The sequence below is a fragment of the Macrosteles quadrilineatus genome, unplaced genomic scaffold (genome assembly GCF_028750875.1).
Source record: "Macrosteles quadrilineatus isolate MER2022 unplaced genomic scaffold, UCM_ALF_1.0 Scaffold_4__1_contigs__length_99947679, whole genome shotgun sequence".
In the NCBI taxonomy this organism is placed as follows: domain Eukaryota; kingdom Metazoa; phylum Arthropoda; class Insecta; order Hemiptera; family Cicadellidae; genus Macrosteles; species Macrosteles quadrilineatus.
In genome coordinates, this window is record NW_026542597.1 from 72,342,645 (window position 1) to 72,360,395 (window position 17,751).

The window sequence follows — 17,751 nt, forward strand, 5'->3', positions numbered from 1 at the left end:
AGTGGAACGATATGAAGTTCAGTTAAAACATTAGTCTTGAAATAACATATCATTTCATCGTTAACGCAAATATCCTTACATAGGCTAAAGGACAAACTCACACAAACCCCAATAGCAGTAAATGAAATTATAACCACTTCCTCCACATTTCGAAAAATATAAGAATGCTTTGCGTTTATTTATATAGAATATTGCTTGGAAATGTTAATAGATTCATGAAGGCCAGCTATAAGAAAGCTAGGCTAGCAATCTGAAAGGGTTCAGGACGATCCTGAATAAAAGCTTTTGAAGTGCTTTATTTGTTTTACTAAATGATTATTTATTTTTTGATGAGTGGTCCTTGAAAAAAAGCTGCTGTTTTATTTTGCCAAGCAACTCAATACGTATTTCAATAACGTAGTTTAACCATTGTCACTAATGTTTATTTTGTTTTATATGCGTTTAAGGAGATAAGTAGGAAGGGCCTGCGAGTTATCCACAATGTTGTAATATTTCAATTTTCTTTATTTCTATAAATAAACAGGTGTCAATTATTTTACAAAAAAAATGTCATTATAATTTGTTAAATTCACAATCTAACTAATGAATCGATTGTAGAATATGATATTAAATTCAAAAAGATTTTTTTAAATCATTAATTAAGAGAAACAGTTTTGTGTTTAGCATACGAATAAAGTTACTATAGCTCTTTCAACAGTCTATGAGAGTTTGTACACTATGAATCAACAATTTGCATTAGCCTTAGTAAGGTAAATATCCGAGGGAAATTCAGGTGAATTAAAGAATTAGATTTAATCATCTCTTCGAAAGAAGCATGACAGTTATGTTATTGTAGGCAAACTGCCTACTCTACTGCCTACCTCTATCTACCAACATTAATCTCTACTGAGCTGTTCATTTCCTCGGATACATCGCTTATTTATGACTTCATCTTTTACACCATAATGCAAGGTACGTGATACGTGGTGTATTGTATTGTAATCGTGACAGAAAGGACTGCATTCTATGTCACTCTCATTGCTTGATACATTTTTACCTGTTTGACTTTGAAATATGGTAGTATTTTTTCTTTACTTTCAAGGATGTCTAATTTTTGTCTAGTTACTGTCTAACGTCAACCTTTGTCTGGACGCGTAATTAATTTCAATAATATTTAAATATAATACAATTTCATAATATATAAATACTTTTAACTACAGGTAATATTTAGCTATTAGAATAAAATGCATTTATCTGCATCAGGTAGCCTATGTTTGTATTACAACCATCCCAAATTCTAACGTTGCTCATTTTTATATTTCTAAAGGAAAAATTTGATGTGTTTAAAAAATGAAGAGTAAACTTCACAGCCTTTGAGTTAGGATTACAGGTTAACGTAAACTACACAGTCAGCAACATATCCTCCTGACAGAGATGTAACTAGTTCATCAGTCAGGTCTACCAACACCACCACTTGTGGTTACTCTGTTTATGACTTTGGTCAACCATTATCTAGTCTACCAACATCGTTTCCTTTCCTCCACAAAACTAGATGCAATGCGAAATTAACATTTCTTAAGAAACAAACAGCTACTAAAGTCGTATTCTTTAGGAGTTATTGAATTATAAAACATAGTTATTTACGTTATCTTCTTAGTATTTTAAACCTGCTATTAAAAGTAAATAGAACCCCAGATAGATTTTGTTGTATGGAAATAACCTCCGAATCCATTATCACCCATAATAACCTTTTAAAAATATGAATCCAAAATTTATAACAGTTTTTGAAACGAGTTTTTACATGTAATGTTTGAGAAAATGAAATTTGTTTGATTCAGTTATGTAAAACCAATAGCTCGTTTGTACAAATGAAATATTCAATTTTTATTGTAAACTACTGTGAATTCATTCTTTTGTTTCAACCTCTTTCATATTTATTAAATCTCACTAAGATGGCAAACAAAATTATGCATTAATTCCAAAGTTTAATTGATTTAGCTCAACATCAGTGTGTTGTCCTAAGAAAACTCTCAAAGACTACAGTAAATGGAATACGTGAGCTATTTTCTTTGTTTATTCACGCGTATCCTCGTCAGACAATGAAGGCATTAGCTGAAGAAACCTCTTTGTTACATCTGAGTGCTACTTTTATCTTACATCCCAACCAAATTTGCCTCTTTTACCTTATCTATTCTCTGTGCATTACTTTAAACATTCCTATACTCCAGGTTGAGTAAATTTAAAGGAGCAGTTTTATTCTTTGTTAATTTATTATTTACTTTTATGGTTTAATTTTAAACGCAGACTTTAAAAATCAATGCCCCACATAATTTGGGTTCAAATCTATTTTAAAGGCTTCTTATTATAATTTAGACTAGCAAAATTGATAAAATCATACTGCCAAGTGGGCTATAAATAAAGACTAGCCGCTTTTGTGTACCCTACCTAACCTACAAGGATTGAAGTTTTATTTTGTTTTTGAGCATTAGTAAAATGATTTTTCGACTATGCGGGTAGGAATGAGGTACTGGTAGTTAAGTTTTGTTTAATTTTAATACATTAAAAAAAGCATCGTTAAAACAACATTTTAACAGAAAACATCTAATTATCAAACTAGGCCAACATACACAAGCATACACAAAAATCAATCAACAATCAATGTTTAAGATTAAAATTTTTGAGTAAAAATTTCCGCGTTGGAGTCAGTAGTAAGGTTTTATATTTCATGCTCAAGTGAATGGAAATTCAACCAATTATTTTATTGTCTGCTATTTATGAAATATTTTATACTTAAAATAATGTTCAGCTTTTTTACATGACTATCCCCATATTAAGTTTCTTCGAGTTTTGTGTGATTAAAGAATTGGTAAACATTTTTAAGGTACTTACGAAATAGTTATTAAATCAAAGTTCATGATTTTACCTTCCGTAAAGTGTATTTTATGATCAATGGTGTTGCGAAAATTCGAAACTTAATACTTCCTCCAAAAAATACACATTACAGTCCTTTTTATTGACTACTCAAATAATCTATAGTTCAAATTAATTAATTTTACGTTACCTTAAACAATCAATCATCAAATTGATTTGACAAGTCAATGTCCCTATGTATTGCTGAGTTTATTGTAATGGCTGCTCTAGTTAATTAAGGTCAGTAACATAAAGTGGATCGTCCACGGTGAACAACCCAACCGACACTGCTTTATGTTGGCAGCAGGTAACTGACCAGAATATTTATGTGTAAAAACTAATGTACTACATTTAATTACCAGCGAAATACGGCACCACACTTAAATCATAATGGTAAGGTTGTTCAAAAAAATATTGTTTCTCATTTTGAAAATAAAACTTTCATGACATACATTTGAAGTAGCCTACTTTCAAAACGGTAAATAAAATCAACAAGACAGTTTTCTTGGTAACATTTTCATCATTTTTGTAGCAACAAAATTGTACTTATGATTAATGGTGTTGTCAATATGTTTCTTAGTTATCATTGTGGGTCATGGCTACCAAATATCCGAATAGCTCATCACCCAACAATACTGTAATGCAACTGTCTGTTGAATTGAAAATTACTGTAAATACAAGTATAATCCATTTTCAAAACACACTTTTCCTTCTTACTAAACAAGCAATAGAACCATCCTGGCCTCAGGGACTGGGAAAGTTTGTGGTCATCCTTAGTGACTGAGAAGTTATGTATAACCTTTATCAGTTACAACTCCATTTCTAGAGAAGAAATCCTTTCCATTCATATTGTCTTTGTACCGATGTATAGTAAATTTGGTGTTTTTGCAAGGTTAATAAAATCAACATGGCCGTTTCCTTTGTAAGAAGTTCATGGCTTTGACTCATATACTTTTGAGTATATGGTGTTTTTAGTATTTTTATTTATTAATATTTTAGGTAACGGTTTTCAAAAAAATCTAAATAGGCTATCACTCAACAACCTAGAAGAGAATGTAACAGTCTGATGTATTCAAGAATTACATTTTATTTAGACAGAAAATGTTTGTACGTTATAATGTTTTCAAAACACACGTTTCCTTCTTACAAAACAAGCAATAGAACCATCCTAGCCTCAGGGACTAAGAAAGTTTGTGGTCATCCCTGGTAACTGACAAGTTATCCTTTTCCAGTTACGGCTCTCAAAAAGCTTGCATTTTTCTTAGTTGTTATCGATGTTGCAATTGAACTTAATAAATTCATTGCGATTTTATGCAACAACGAGATCTAAGAAAAATAGTATTGCATTGGAAATTGAATTTTGAAAACACAAGTGCTATACTTACATAACTAGCTAATAAAGAAATAACTTCCAAGATCATTATCAAGTTTGGTTTTGTTATTGGTGGTTTTTATAAAATGGTCGCGTTTCCCTACGTTCGAATTTGGTATTATTATGACTGCGTCTGTGCTCTTTGCACAGTCAGTTTGGTCTACAAAATTAAGACATCCAAAACACCGATTTAAGGTGCGATTCCAAATTACGAAACTATATATTGGAAGTGCGTTCTGTTCGACTGGAGTTCGATCGAAAATGTTTGCCATTTCGTAAAACTAAACTGATTTGTACCAGAGATGTAGATAGGCCAATCAGCGAGAAACGCCTTATAAGAGCTTCTGTGGTATTTTGACTGCAAAGTGAACATAAAATTGGAGAATTAACTTAACTTTGTGGTGCTTTAGATAACAAGGTTTTGTATGGAATGTTTTCTGTTTTAAGTACAATTAAAACAATTATATGAGTTTAATCTGAGATGTTTTTTTAAACTAACTGTTTTGAATGTAAAAAAAAATCGCTTAAAATAATGAAAATCGATTCATTTCTTATTTATTAATATGTAGTTGGTATAAAATGTCTAATATAACGATGAAGTGCTATGGTTTAAAGTGTATTCATGTATACCTAGAAGTAAGCCTAGGTATAACTTTGAGGTATATACAAAACACAAATCCCATTAATTACGGATCGTATTTTTCCCTGGTATATGTTGATTCATACCCTTGCTGAGTAATGCATTTACAAATGTGTTATTAACATTTTACAAGCAAAAAAAGCAGTATACACATTTCCTAGTTTCATGAAATAAAGCTCGAAAACTATGTTTTACGTTTAACGCATTTGCTCATTAGCTAAGTTTATTTTATCTCTTGATAAGATGTCAGTTCCGATCTACAACTAGCTAATCCTTTGACAAGTAAAATCCGTTTGCTTTAAAACAGTTATAAGTTTTTACTTTGTGACGGAAAAAGGCAATAAAAGACCACAAAGAATGTAACTTCACATTCAAACACAATATACCAGCCAGTTACTCAGTGTCATTGCTGTGAGTTCATTAAACTTGATCCTGCGATGTAGCGAGCTAAAGCAACTTGTTTATGATGTTCAATATCACTGCTGACTTTCTGATGACAAGTTAAATACAAAAATGTCGATTATTGCTTGGATAGTTGTTAATGTAATTTTCCAAGACATGGAGCATGTTTTATTGAAGTGAAACCCCAGTGATTAATTCTGTTTCTCAAGTCTAAACTTACCTCAACTTGTTTTTTATTTTCAACGTAAGTTTTACTATGTTAAAATATTAGCTATGGTGAAAATTGTCTACTTACTTTTAAAAATAACTCCTATACTCTTGTGTAATGATGGATGTATAAATGAGGGTTTAGAATGATTGCATGTTAAGTAAATATTTCTCACACAATATTGATAACTGTTGTATGAAGTCAGTAGATAATTTCCAATATTTTTTTATCTACGCTATCATTTCTAAGGATTAGTATAATTTATGACAAATGTATTATTTATTCATATATGCAAAAGGATAAATTGCTAAAATAAATGTTGAGAATACTCCCTTGTGACATTTTTAGAGCAATTCCGAAATATATATTTTAGATAAAGCTTCAATCTTCTGGAAACTGTTTATTGTAGTACATAAAACACTGGGTTAAGACTATCTTGTCCCATTTTTGTTCAATATCCATAAAGACTCTATTCGACCTCTTTTGTAATATTAATAGGGACATTTGAAATATCAAATCAGTATTTATGTGGTATTGTTTTTTGTTTGTTTTTAAAACACATATATATGATGTCATATACTAAATCAATACTAATCCAAATAAATTAATAGTACCTACAAGGAAGCGGTATAAGCCGATGGAAGTAATCCTTGGTATCTTTTTAATGAAACTCGAAATTCACATTTTATAATTTGCAAGTATTAGCAAATTTGCTGTGTATAATAGCTAACTATTTTTATATTAACTATATAAATTATTATTATATTATATAACTATTATTATAATAACTATTATTATAATAACTATTATTATAATAACTATTATTATAATAACTATTATTAGGGATCATTAAGAGTGAAGGATGAGTTTAGAATATAGTGATGATCTGTGAAGTGTTCTTACTGACTAAGATCAGCTGTTTCTAGCCTGGACCATTTATTTAAAGCCCAATGATCAGATACAGCTGGGTCCAGTTTCGAAAAACCAAAAAGCTTCTGAATTTTCTAAGAATCGATCCGGCGACCTTTAGGTTACCAAGCAAGCCCTATAACTATTGATATAGCAATCCTATGTATTTACATTTTAAAATTAACTAGCTAATGTTAGTACCACGCAAATTTTGGTACTGTTAAAAACTATTTAACAATGGAAGTTTCATTAACAAGCCATAATATCCGGAGCGTATGTAAATGGAGCACACATGTGTTTTTATTTAGTTCATATTTTGATACTTCCATCGTAATTCTTTAGTTACACAAGTGGTAATTATGTATCTAGTTAATATATATAATATATAAAACAATGATAGTCTTGATCATCATATATTAAAGTTTAATCATATTTTTCAGTGAACATTAAATATGACAACTTAACCCACTACTACAATTGGTTTACTTTTAAGCGTTTAGTATTTGTTAGCAAAATACAGCATCCAACAACTTATTCAGAAAAATTAAATAATTTCTTTTTGGCATAAAAGTAGATTAAAGTCAAAGCTGTAGATTAAAGAATTTACAATCCAGACCATTAGTGTTAACTTTCACGTTTGGGTTGCAGAATAAAGCTTGTTCCTGCATACAACAGGCGAAAAATACCATTACCATACATTTCTACTGAGTAGGTCCGTAAGGATATGTAAAAATACTAAAAATTTTTACTCTATGAGTTTGTCACTAACAGACAAGACTTAATTAAAGTCGTAAGTTCGATTGAATAAAGCCGTACCAACTGTTTCTATTAGATCAACCATTGAAAGTAATTGGACTCAAGTTTATTAACAGTTGTCTGCAATCTGATGACTTCGGTGATCAGAAAACCATTACAGTGGTTATTGTCTAAGACAATGATATTAGGTGGTTAATCTTTAATTGATTGTTAACTGAATCAACGACCAAGAAACTTCATTACCTAGGATATTACTCGCAGAATAATGTTTCAAAGAAAATTAAACTGTCAAATACATAAAAAAATTGTTTAACTTTCTCTAGGTACATAAAGTAAGTTGATGATCCACTAAACTCTAAATACAAAATAAAAAACGTGATAAAACTTCGATCTTCGATCTTCTAGATTAAATAACTTGAAGGATTCCAGTAAAAAGAGGACTTTATTGTATTTTATACAGTCTTAAAACAAAATTATGTAGTGTTTACAGTTGAGTATTAGAGTTCGTATTAAAACTCAACTCAACGCAAATATTGTTGAGTTTCCCAGAAAAACAAACGTACAAGATTGGCGTTATCTTAGTTGAACGCCGGCAATAACTTTTATAACTTTGTTTTGAAGGGTAAAACATATGAGATGTAAGACTATGTTATAAATCTAGCTACGGCTAAATTGATTAAAGTAATATTTTCTTCACTTGATGGCTGGCTTCTAAATTTATCTTATATTTTGTCATAAGAAAAAATTTTCTTTTTTAAAATATGAAGACTGTCAAAATCTAAAGTATAAAGTCTGTATGGGGATTGTAATACAATTAACCAAATGCCTTATTATACAGGCTTTAAAGGTTTACGATTCAGTCAAATTTGGTATTTCTTCTAATACATAAGCACATTCACACAAAAGGGTGGACATTTTGTATTTTTTTGCGCGCTGTCTTATTTTAATTCTACGTGTGGAACACAGTATGCCTAGTAAGTAGTCAAACTCAATATTTTATAGGTAAATATAAATATCTTTTGTGAAAATGTCAAGGATCTGACTTTATCTCAAGTTTGTTATTAGGTTCTCATGAATGATAATGTAAAATCATGTAAATCAATTCACCTTGTCTTCCTTTTTAATATTGTTTAAATTCCTAAAAGCTAAGGCACAATTTATGAAAGTTATTATTTCTCAACTGCATTGCTAGCTCGTTAATTATGTTTTTATTTAATTTAGGAAAAAATATGAACAAATAAAAAACATGACATTTTTTAAAGATGTAAAGATTTTATTTTTATAAACTAATACTAAATTTTTTGGACATACAGAAGGTTTTATTTTTTTATTTAATTATTCTTACAATAATTTTGAGACTCTCAAGTGAATATGTTTCAGTTATTTTGTGACTCAAAATAAATTTTTAATGATTAGTAGATTTCTGTATCGGCACTAGAAACCTTTTCGAAATCCCAATTATGCCAAATAATCCTCCCCACTTACCACTGTCTTGTTTTCAATACTGATGAACATGAAAGTGTTGTTTAGGCTGCATGTCAAAGGGATTCTGCCGTCCCATTAGTCAGTAACAAGAGGGTTGATCGGTCTACTGATGATGGTAAAGGTTTAGCGGCTCAAAGGGTTGACTTCGTTAAAGCATAACAGACTTGGTCAACATGTTTTTGAATGTGGATTTTTATTATTTTACTAAAATCTTGCCTTTAATACATTGATAATATTGTGTAGCTAATCATACCAATAATTTTTTTTATTTATTTCATGTGGTAGGCCAAATGGAAAATATAGTCTACGCTCAAGTATTAATGGCTTCTATGGCTATTATGGTAAAAGAAATTAAATTTCACCATATTATAAAGCTTTAAGCAGCCCTAGATACTTATGTGTATAAAGCTAACATTTTAAATGGTTTTTGTCAAATAGATTATGAATGTGTGAATATCGAAATTCATATTTAAATCTTTCGTGTAATACATGAAAAATAACTGATTCAGCAAAATGCATTCCTAAACCACCATTTGCAACGAGTTTAACCAATAACTAGAATGCCGAGTTACAATGTTTAACAAGACTTTCTTGAAAGCAGTTAATGTATATAACAATAAGCCTCTTATTTTAAAGGTTTAACGGCCCTGTTTTTCAGCCCCTACTTTCCATTTGTCCATTAATGCGGTCTGTTCTTAATTTGGGAGGATTAATTGGTTTTTTTTGTTTTTTTGCGAAAGCTATTAAATCATTTGATACTTCCATAAACTGACATTTTGCGAGTTACTTCACAAATTCATTACACTTGAGCTCAAAAAATGAAAATTTATATCTAACACCGTAACAGAGGTTGTGACTCAAATGTTTTAGCTGGATCTGATACGGGTTCTATGTTGAATATTTTGATTAATCTAACGTACACGATTATGGAGAAGAAATGGTAATTTAATAGTTGAACAAATGTATTAATTCTAGAATGTTTATGTTTCAATCCATACAGTTAAAAGTTAAACTTTGACAATTCTCAGAGATGTATAAATAATTAAAACTTCAAACGATAAATTAAATTAACCCTTCAATCATCTCTGATTTTTAAGGGACCCTAACCTCATTTCTGGTCATCAACTTAGAGTAATGCCACAGTGAAATCTACTCACTCTAAAAAATTTTAACTCTAAAAGTTCCTATTTTTTTCTAACACTAAGTTGATCTTATATTTTTAAGTCAACGAACAACAATTTAAAAGAATCAAATGGTTAGATGTTTGATTAAAGTAGGCCTCAGATATAACAAAGAGTTCAGCTAATGCCTTCATTGTCTGACGAGGATTCCCGTGAATAAACTGAGAAAATGGTTTGTTTCTTTGATTAGCTGCTGTCTTTATGGATTTTTATAGAATTTACCTGATACTGAACACAATTAATTATAACTTTTAGATTAATACAATAGGTGGTAATTAGCTTTAATTATATTCATTGAATGAAAATATTGAATATATATCTGATTCTACCTTTATAATTATTTTTGTCACTAGGAAACATTTTATTTTTTGTTGAACATTAAGTAAATAATACCGAACTCTTTACTCAAAAAGTAAAAAGGATAATTTTTACAAATATCTTAACATTTTGTTTTAATCGAAATGTGTAGGATAGACTCTTTAAGTAACATAGGTATTTTAAATTCGCAACTAATGGTTTTGATTCAATTAAATGTGAGATCTGAGTTGAAGGTTATTTTAATACACAAAAACTCCTGTGGGGTTTCGTATCAATGAAATTTTATTCATTTAACAGCACTAAGGTACGTACCTAGTTGTGTGTGGGGACATATAAGACACTGTAATAACTTTATGTTTATTCAAATTCCTATTTAAATCAAGCATTCCATCTAGGTTTGTAGGGAAAGGTAAATGAGGTTGGTAGACTAGATAATGGTTGACCAAAGTCATAAACAGAGTAACCACAAGTGGTGGTGTTGGTAGACCTGACTGATGAACTAGTTACATCTCTGTCAGGAGAATATGTTGCTGACTGTGTAGTTTAAATTATACTGTAACCTACACACAGAGGCTGTGAAGTTTATTTTCCAGTATTTAAATACATACACTTTTTCTCAGCCACTCGAAAAGTTGCACTAGTTATTTTAGGTTGGTTGTAATCTATATAGGATGCAGGTAAATTTGTTTTTACGTAAATGTTACTTACAAAAAATATTACCTGTAGTATAAAGTAACTATTAATTATTCATACGTATATTTTATTACCTTATACTCATTTGTCACAGAAAACAGGTCGGTTGAGTTTTTATAGGAAACCGCTAAAATGAAAATCATTGAATCTTGGAATTGTTGGTAACATTTGATATTATTAAACCTATTCGCCTTTGGCACGTTAGGACTCCGCCCACAGGCCCCCTTGGTTGGGCGGAGGCTAATTAGCAGTAGGCAACAGCAGGACTCTGGTGGATAGTCACTCTTAATGGTATTTTCTAAAAGAACAATATGGGGAGAAAATCGAAATTTTGGGGCTTCAGATTAGGAAAATGCTACTTTTTAAATTTTTCTCAGTGGTTTGGGTGTCATACCTAAAACTAAAATGTTAAGTCTCTAGCTCATCTAGACGTGATGTAGAATCCCATTTCTGGTTATTGGGGAATTAATTGTCGAAGTGTCTAAAATATATTCTAAGTAAGCAGTTGAACAGCAAGAACTATTGAAGTGGGTTTAAATTCGAAACGACACATTCATAGAGAAATAACCCTGGCCTACAATCCTGCCAAATGCCAAATATCGAGCGCAGCGCGTCTGATAACACCATTCAAGTAGAGTAGTAATAAAAAGTAATGGGGGAATCCATTAGGGGGGGAGGGTTGAATATGGGAATTTTCAATAAATTTCTTATTTTTAAACTTATAACTAAAAGCCGTGCAAATTTTAGTCTCAAGAAATATATATTTATCGAAGAGGCTAGCTTCAAAAATTTCAAAAATAACTATCCAATCGAAACTCCTAATAGAATAATATTCTTAAGCCTACCTTAACGCAATAATTGTTTAGTTAGATCAATGGAAATTAATTAACTATGATTCCTGACAAAAGGTTGACGGTGGAGACTAACTTATAGTAGGTTAGAATTTGGGATACCCTCTTGGAAGTAACAAAAAGATTTACAGTGTAAAAAAAGAGTTTACATAGATTTTTGTTCTATGTGCCTGTCTCAAGAAACAATAGTGATAAAACATGCAGTTATTCCTGTCTCAATAATTACAATACAATACGCCACGTATCATGTACCTTGCATTATGGTGTAAAAGATGAAGTCATAAATACGCGATGTATCCGAGGAAATGAACAACTCAGTAGCGATTAATGTCGGTAGATAGAGGCAGTTTCCTGCCTTAAACTGGGATGACCACAGTAGTTGGACTGTTCTTTCCATAGTTTTGACACAATAATACTGTACTTATGCTGTGTCATAATACAATTGTCGTTATATTACAACATATGTCAAAGGGAGTACTATTTCGTGGCCGTATTGTTTCATACGAAGAAAGAAGTTAGTAAATATTATTGTTTAAACCATTTAAATTTCTTTCATATGTCCTAAGCTAAGCTGATGCAAATTGTTGATTCGTAGTTAAGTAGAAACTCACATACACAGTAAATAGGGGTTTATAATCATCTATCGTAACATTATTCGCATGCTAAAACACAACACCTACTCTTATCTCTCAACTAATGATTTCAAAATGATCTGTTTTAATTTCATTTGATAACTACAATTAATTCAGTATTTAGATTGTAAATTTAACAAATTATAATTTCAATAGTTTTATAAAAATAACTGGCGTCTCTTAACAAATATAAATAATAAAAAATGACAAAATTGGGGATAACCTACAAGTCCTTTCTAACAATCATTCCGTCAACATGAATTAAACTTAATCATTAAAACAATTTGTAACTTTATTTAAACTCCGTTTAATTACTGAACTACCCGAACTACGACGGAAATGTGCCGACTTGCTTGGTAAAAAAGCTGCTTCTTAAGCTAAGATCACTTGTCCGAAAATATGACATAATTTAGTAGACCTACATGGCAACTAGTTTTATATAACTGATCTAGTTTTATAACTGATCGCTAGACTGATGCATGTTTCAGTACGGAGTGAACGAAGAGTGACTGACTCAGACCAGGGACGCTACTGACAGTGATTCCTTTGTCCCGGAGGTTTCCTGAACTGCAATAAATAAATAAATACAGTATCAAGTAATCAGAAATCAGCTTCTAAAAGCTTACAAAGGGTTTCTTTTTTACATTATATAATTTGTATTTGATACATTTCGGTATATTAAAAAAAAATCATTGAATTGACATGTATGTTACTATACTACTATACTATCTGGCAAACTTGGATATTTTTTGTATACATTAGAGTAGCAAAAAACAATTTTTTCAAAAATATTAATGAAAGTAAACTAAAATTCACAATAATTGTATAAACAACTTATAACATATGATAAATTTAAAGGTTGGTTCTTACAATTCCTGACAGAATGAATGATTCTTACAAGCTATCTTTCTTTGTTCATTCACGCAACTCTTCCTCAGACAATAGATGCATTATGTCTTTGTTACAGTTGAGTTCTACTTCATCCTTTCAAAAATACCTCTTAAAGCGAATTTGCGTATAATCTAATACATCACGATGTACTCTAAATAAAAGGTTAACCATTTTTACTTTTAATACTTTTTCAATGAAATAAAGCAACTATACAAAGTAGGTATTTTAAGCCAAGGTATTTTAAGGTATTTTGGAGATGAGTATTTTCTTTAGGCTTTTAATACTGGTTGTCTCATTTTGTTAAACTTATACGCCATTTATTTTTCAATAATTTATTTTACTAGATAGAATAAATTAAATAACCCAGCTCATTCCACCATAACATAAAGTAGTGGGGAATATAATTGTACAATATTTTTTTTTATTTTTACTAAATTACCAAGGTAATTACAATGGAAAGTACACAATCTAGCACAACTTGTACATATTGAGTTGAATTGTATCCTTCCGTTTATGTAATTAATATACTTTTAACATACAGATTCTAAAAGTAGATTAAAAATATTTTATTGTGGAGAAGGTGGTTTCCGCTAAGAAAGAAATGTATTTCCGATATAAAGTTTCCAAAAGTCGATAACAGTTCACTGAGTCAGTATCCTAACTCTTTTCACTTATAGGCTCTTTCCTTCTTAATATTTTGATTCACATAATTGTCATTCAGCTCTTCCTTCTTTCCTTATTCCTCCTAATATCACATGTTTATTATCTCAGACATTTAACATGAACAATGTTACATTGGTTAAATTTATTTACCAAGACAAATACCACGTTATTCACAGACTTTTTAAATTTTAGTTTGTTACAAGCAAAACACCATTACTGTATTTTATCTTCGTTAGGTTTTCAACTTAAAAACCAATTCTAAAAATAAATATAAAAAACATTAGGCCCTAATTGTGGACCAAATAATTATATTTGTTTCATTAAAAAATACATTAGGCCTACTTAACATTTTATGGTGTTTAAAACCAACTAAGTAAGGGGTGCCTGATTTTTTTACATAACCATATTTTTTTCTATTTTTATAAGTTCTTGTCTTTTTTTGTGTTTGTAATATATTTTAACTAAAATAAAAATATAATTCACGTCTATAAAATTAACAAAAATTTTTTAAGAACCTTTTAAAATAATCAGTATAATCTAAAATCTCAACGAAAATCTGTTTACAAATCTTCATTTTTTACTAGCAAATTCTAAATACACAGGTTTGATGATTTTTATTGATAGATTTGATGATAGATTGTAAATGTAGGTCCAACAAAGTGTATATAATAGGTAAAAAAACTGTGGACTTAAGAAAACCATGTAATTCAAATTTTAAGAATTAATTTGATTTAAATAGTTCTTAAAATTGCGTATTACCGTGTTCTTAATACTGATGGGTTAGCTTTTTTCATATGTCATGCAGCCTTTCAATGAGGAATTAAATTGGTTTAATTGTAAAGATCCTCCAGGAATTAAATTAAATTCTCATTGTCTTCTATAACACGTGATTATAACAAATTATTAGCGACTAAAATTAGCCATAAAACTTGGACATTGTAACAATACTTGTTTCACATCAATACATTCTGAGAGAAATCCAAACGTAACGGGTGAAATTAATTGGGGCTTTATGTTTGATATACTTTAAGCACTTTAGTCTGTTCTCGTTTGTAAAGGCTTTGTTGGTGTACACGAACGGGTATCAAAGTTCCCAAAGTTAATTTCCATTTTTTTATACGCTCCTTTAACAAAGCATCCAAGGAATTGAGTATTGATATGATTAATTTGTAATTTCCAAGTGTAATTTGTGATAGTAGATTAAGCATTAATGCTGAAAGACAACTTTATACATCACAGTAATATTATGCAAGTTGGATTGACAATAATTAATGCAAGAATTTTTTTCAACATTCCCAGAAAAACCTTTCTAAATACTCAAGAAACATGATTGGTTAATATTTCTGAAGATAAATTTAAACTTTACTTTCAACCAAATTTGTTGACAGATGACAGTAGTCATCGTGGTAAGAGTGTTTGTGCATGTATGTCCTTAGACAAGGTAAATATTTTAATTTTTGTGAAATTGAAATAAAATGGTATTAACTAACTTCTCGTCGAACGAGTTCCGATAGTGGATGAGTGTTCGAAGAGGCGGATTTACACTCAAAAACTGGGGATTAACCTTTTCACCTGCAGTTTTATAAATGTTCATACATATTTTCACAACCTAAATCAGTTTTCAAAAAACAACAAATTAGGTATATTAGATTTTTTCCCATGTGATAACTCAAATATTAAAAACTTAAAACGCAGTAGTTTAATGTTATTTTTGCAGAAAAAATCCAAATGAATTGGATAAAAAATAATTGCTTTGAGCAAATGGAAATAATTTAACAAGTTGGTTTTTATGGAGTATTATTCTATTAACGTTGATTATGTTACCCAGTCTCTACCAAACGAGCCTGCTAGTCCATAGGTATGTATATTCTTCTAACACACCTTATGTCCAATGCACAACCTTTACAACTAACTCACTAGCACAATATTTTTAATGATTTATCAATGGATTACTTTTACAACCAATTTTGTCTATCAGTTATTTTTACATTGCAGCCAGTGTATCTCTAATTGAGAAATACCACAACACTTCACATTGCATTGTTTTGCACATATCACACATTTGGCAGTAATGGTAACCATAGACGTAGGCCAGTTTTACAGCTGTACATGCTGTTATGGCCCATTAAGGAAGGCATTCTAATGCTCCAACATTTTACCCATCAATGATTTACATGTACGAAGTGCTTATCTATTTACATAACATTAATCATAATGCACGTATCTGTTTCTTAGTTACTAACATAAATATTTTCTATGTTCTTCCAACACATCCTAGGACGTTAGACTCTAGTCTGCAATCGTTTTACACTTCACTCCAGGTTAGACCCAGAGGGTTATGTTATGTCATTATTCACATAAAGACAATAAGAGATTGGCGGGATTTGAACCCGGGACCCTGGGTACTTGAGCTTTACGCTGTACTACTTACTAGACCAGTTCAACTAACTATTTGGTGGTGTAAAAGTTCACAATTTTACATAAAAACTCTAAATTAGTTGTTTTCGCCTGGAAAATTTTCTTTTCATACTAAAACCCTCAACTCAATTTATCCAGCTTGAATCTATGATTTTAATAATCACATTTTACAAATTCTTTATAGTCGTAATCAACTTCATTTGTTTTGTATCTTTTTATTAATGTGAATTTGTTGTGCAATAATTGTGACCTGTGTATTATATGTATCCGATCTGAAAGAGAAAATAAACAAACATTCTATTCTATTCTATTCTATGAATCAGTTTTGATCACTACAAAGCAAATACATTTGTTTAAGCGATAAAGCTGCTACAATAAACCAGGCTAATCTGCTCATAAGAGGCTTATTGTTTCATACATAAAACTGCTTTTAACCCAATCAAGCTTAGTGTTAAGGGTAAGCGGGATAATTAGTTCTCAATGGCTTATCTTGTTGATATGTCTAACAACGATGAGTTTGTTTTTCAATTTATTTGAACCCTCTTACATCAAATGTCAATATTTTATATCTAGACATTGTTAAGCTTGTTTAGAAAAACACGTGCGTTAAAAAATTGTGTATTTTGCTGAGCTTGTATTATCAAGGTATACAAACTAATAATTTTATCCGTATAAATTCAATTTAATTCCCCAACAGCATGGACTCAGTGAATCTTATTGCATTGTTAGACTTGCCGTTATGGTGCAATTTTCATAAATTGGCTACCCTCGAATCAAAACTTAGCTATAAGTTAAAAAACTTAGCTAAATAGTTTTTTGGGGGCAAGAACGCGTATATAAAATGTCAACTCTTGTGATTCGGACCCATAACGATATTTCCTTTGTTCTTTTTTGCTAAGACTTACGAGGGTAAATGGCAGTAAAAACTACTAAAATGTTATGATGTGTCCAAACCTTAAGAAAACGTTTTACAAAACGTGTTTGAATGATTTGCACAAAATTTGTTGTGTATGTTAAAATATGATATTTCCATTATAAGTAAATGTTCTATTTTATTTCAGAAACTGAATTGGTATTGTGGAAATACTTTTTACACAGTATAGTATGATTTCATTCATTCTTTAGGATAATATAATGCAAGAATTTCAAATAGTAAGCCGTGCTCAAGTCAGTGCTGCGCTCAAGCACAAGACAGCGGAAACACCAGCAGCAAGAATAAGAACAGAACATAATCTAAAAATGACGGCGGGACGAATCTTTTCAAACCCTTTTTCAGGCGACTAAGAATACTTACCCCTCTATTTTATATGTTTTAGTGAAGTAAATGTTGTTCTCTAAAAAAAAAAACTAACGTATAACAAATCATACATGTCTCGTTAAACAAATGTAACTATGTTTTATATTCTCGTTGGAAAAGTTACAGTGTTTATATAAAAAAAAATT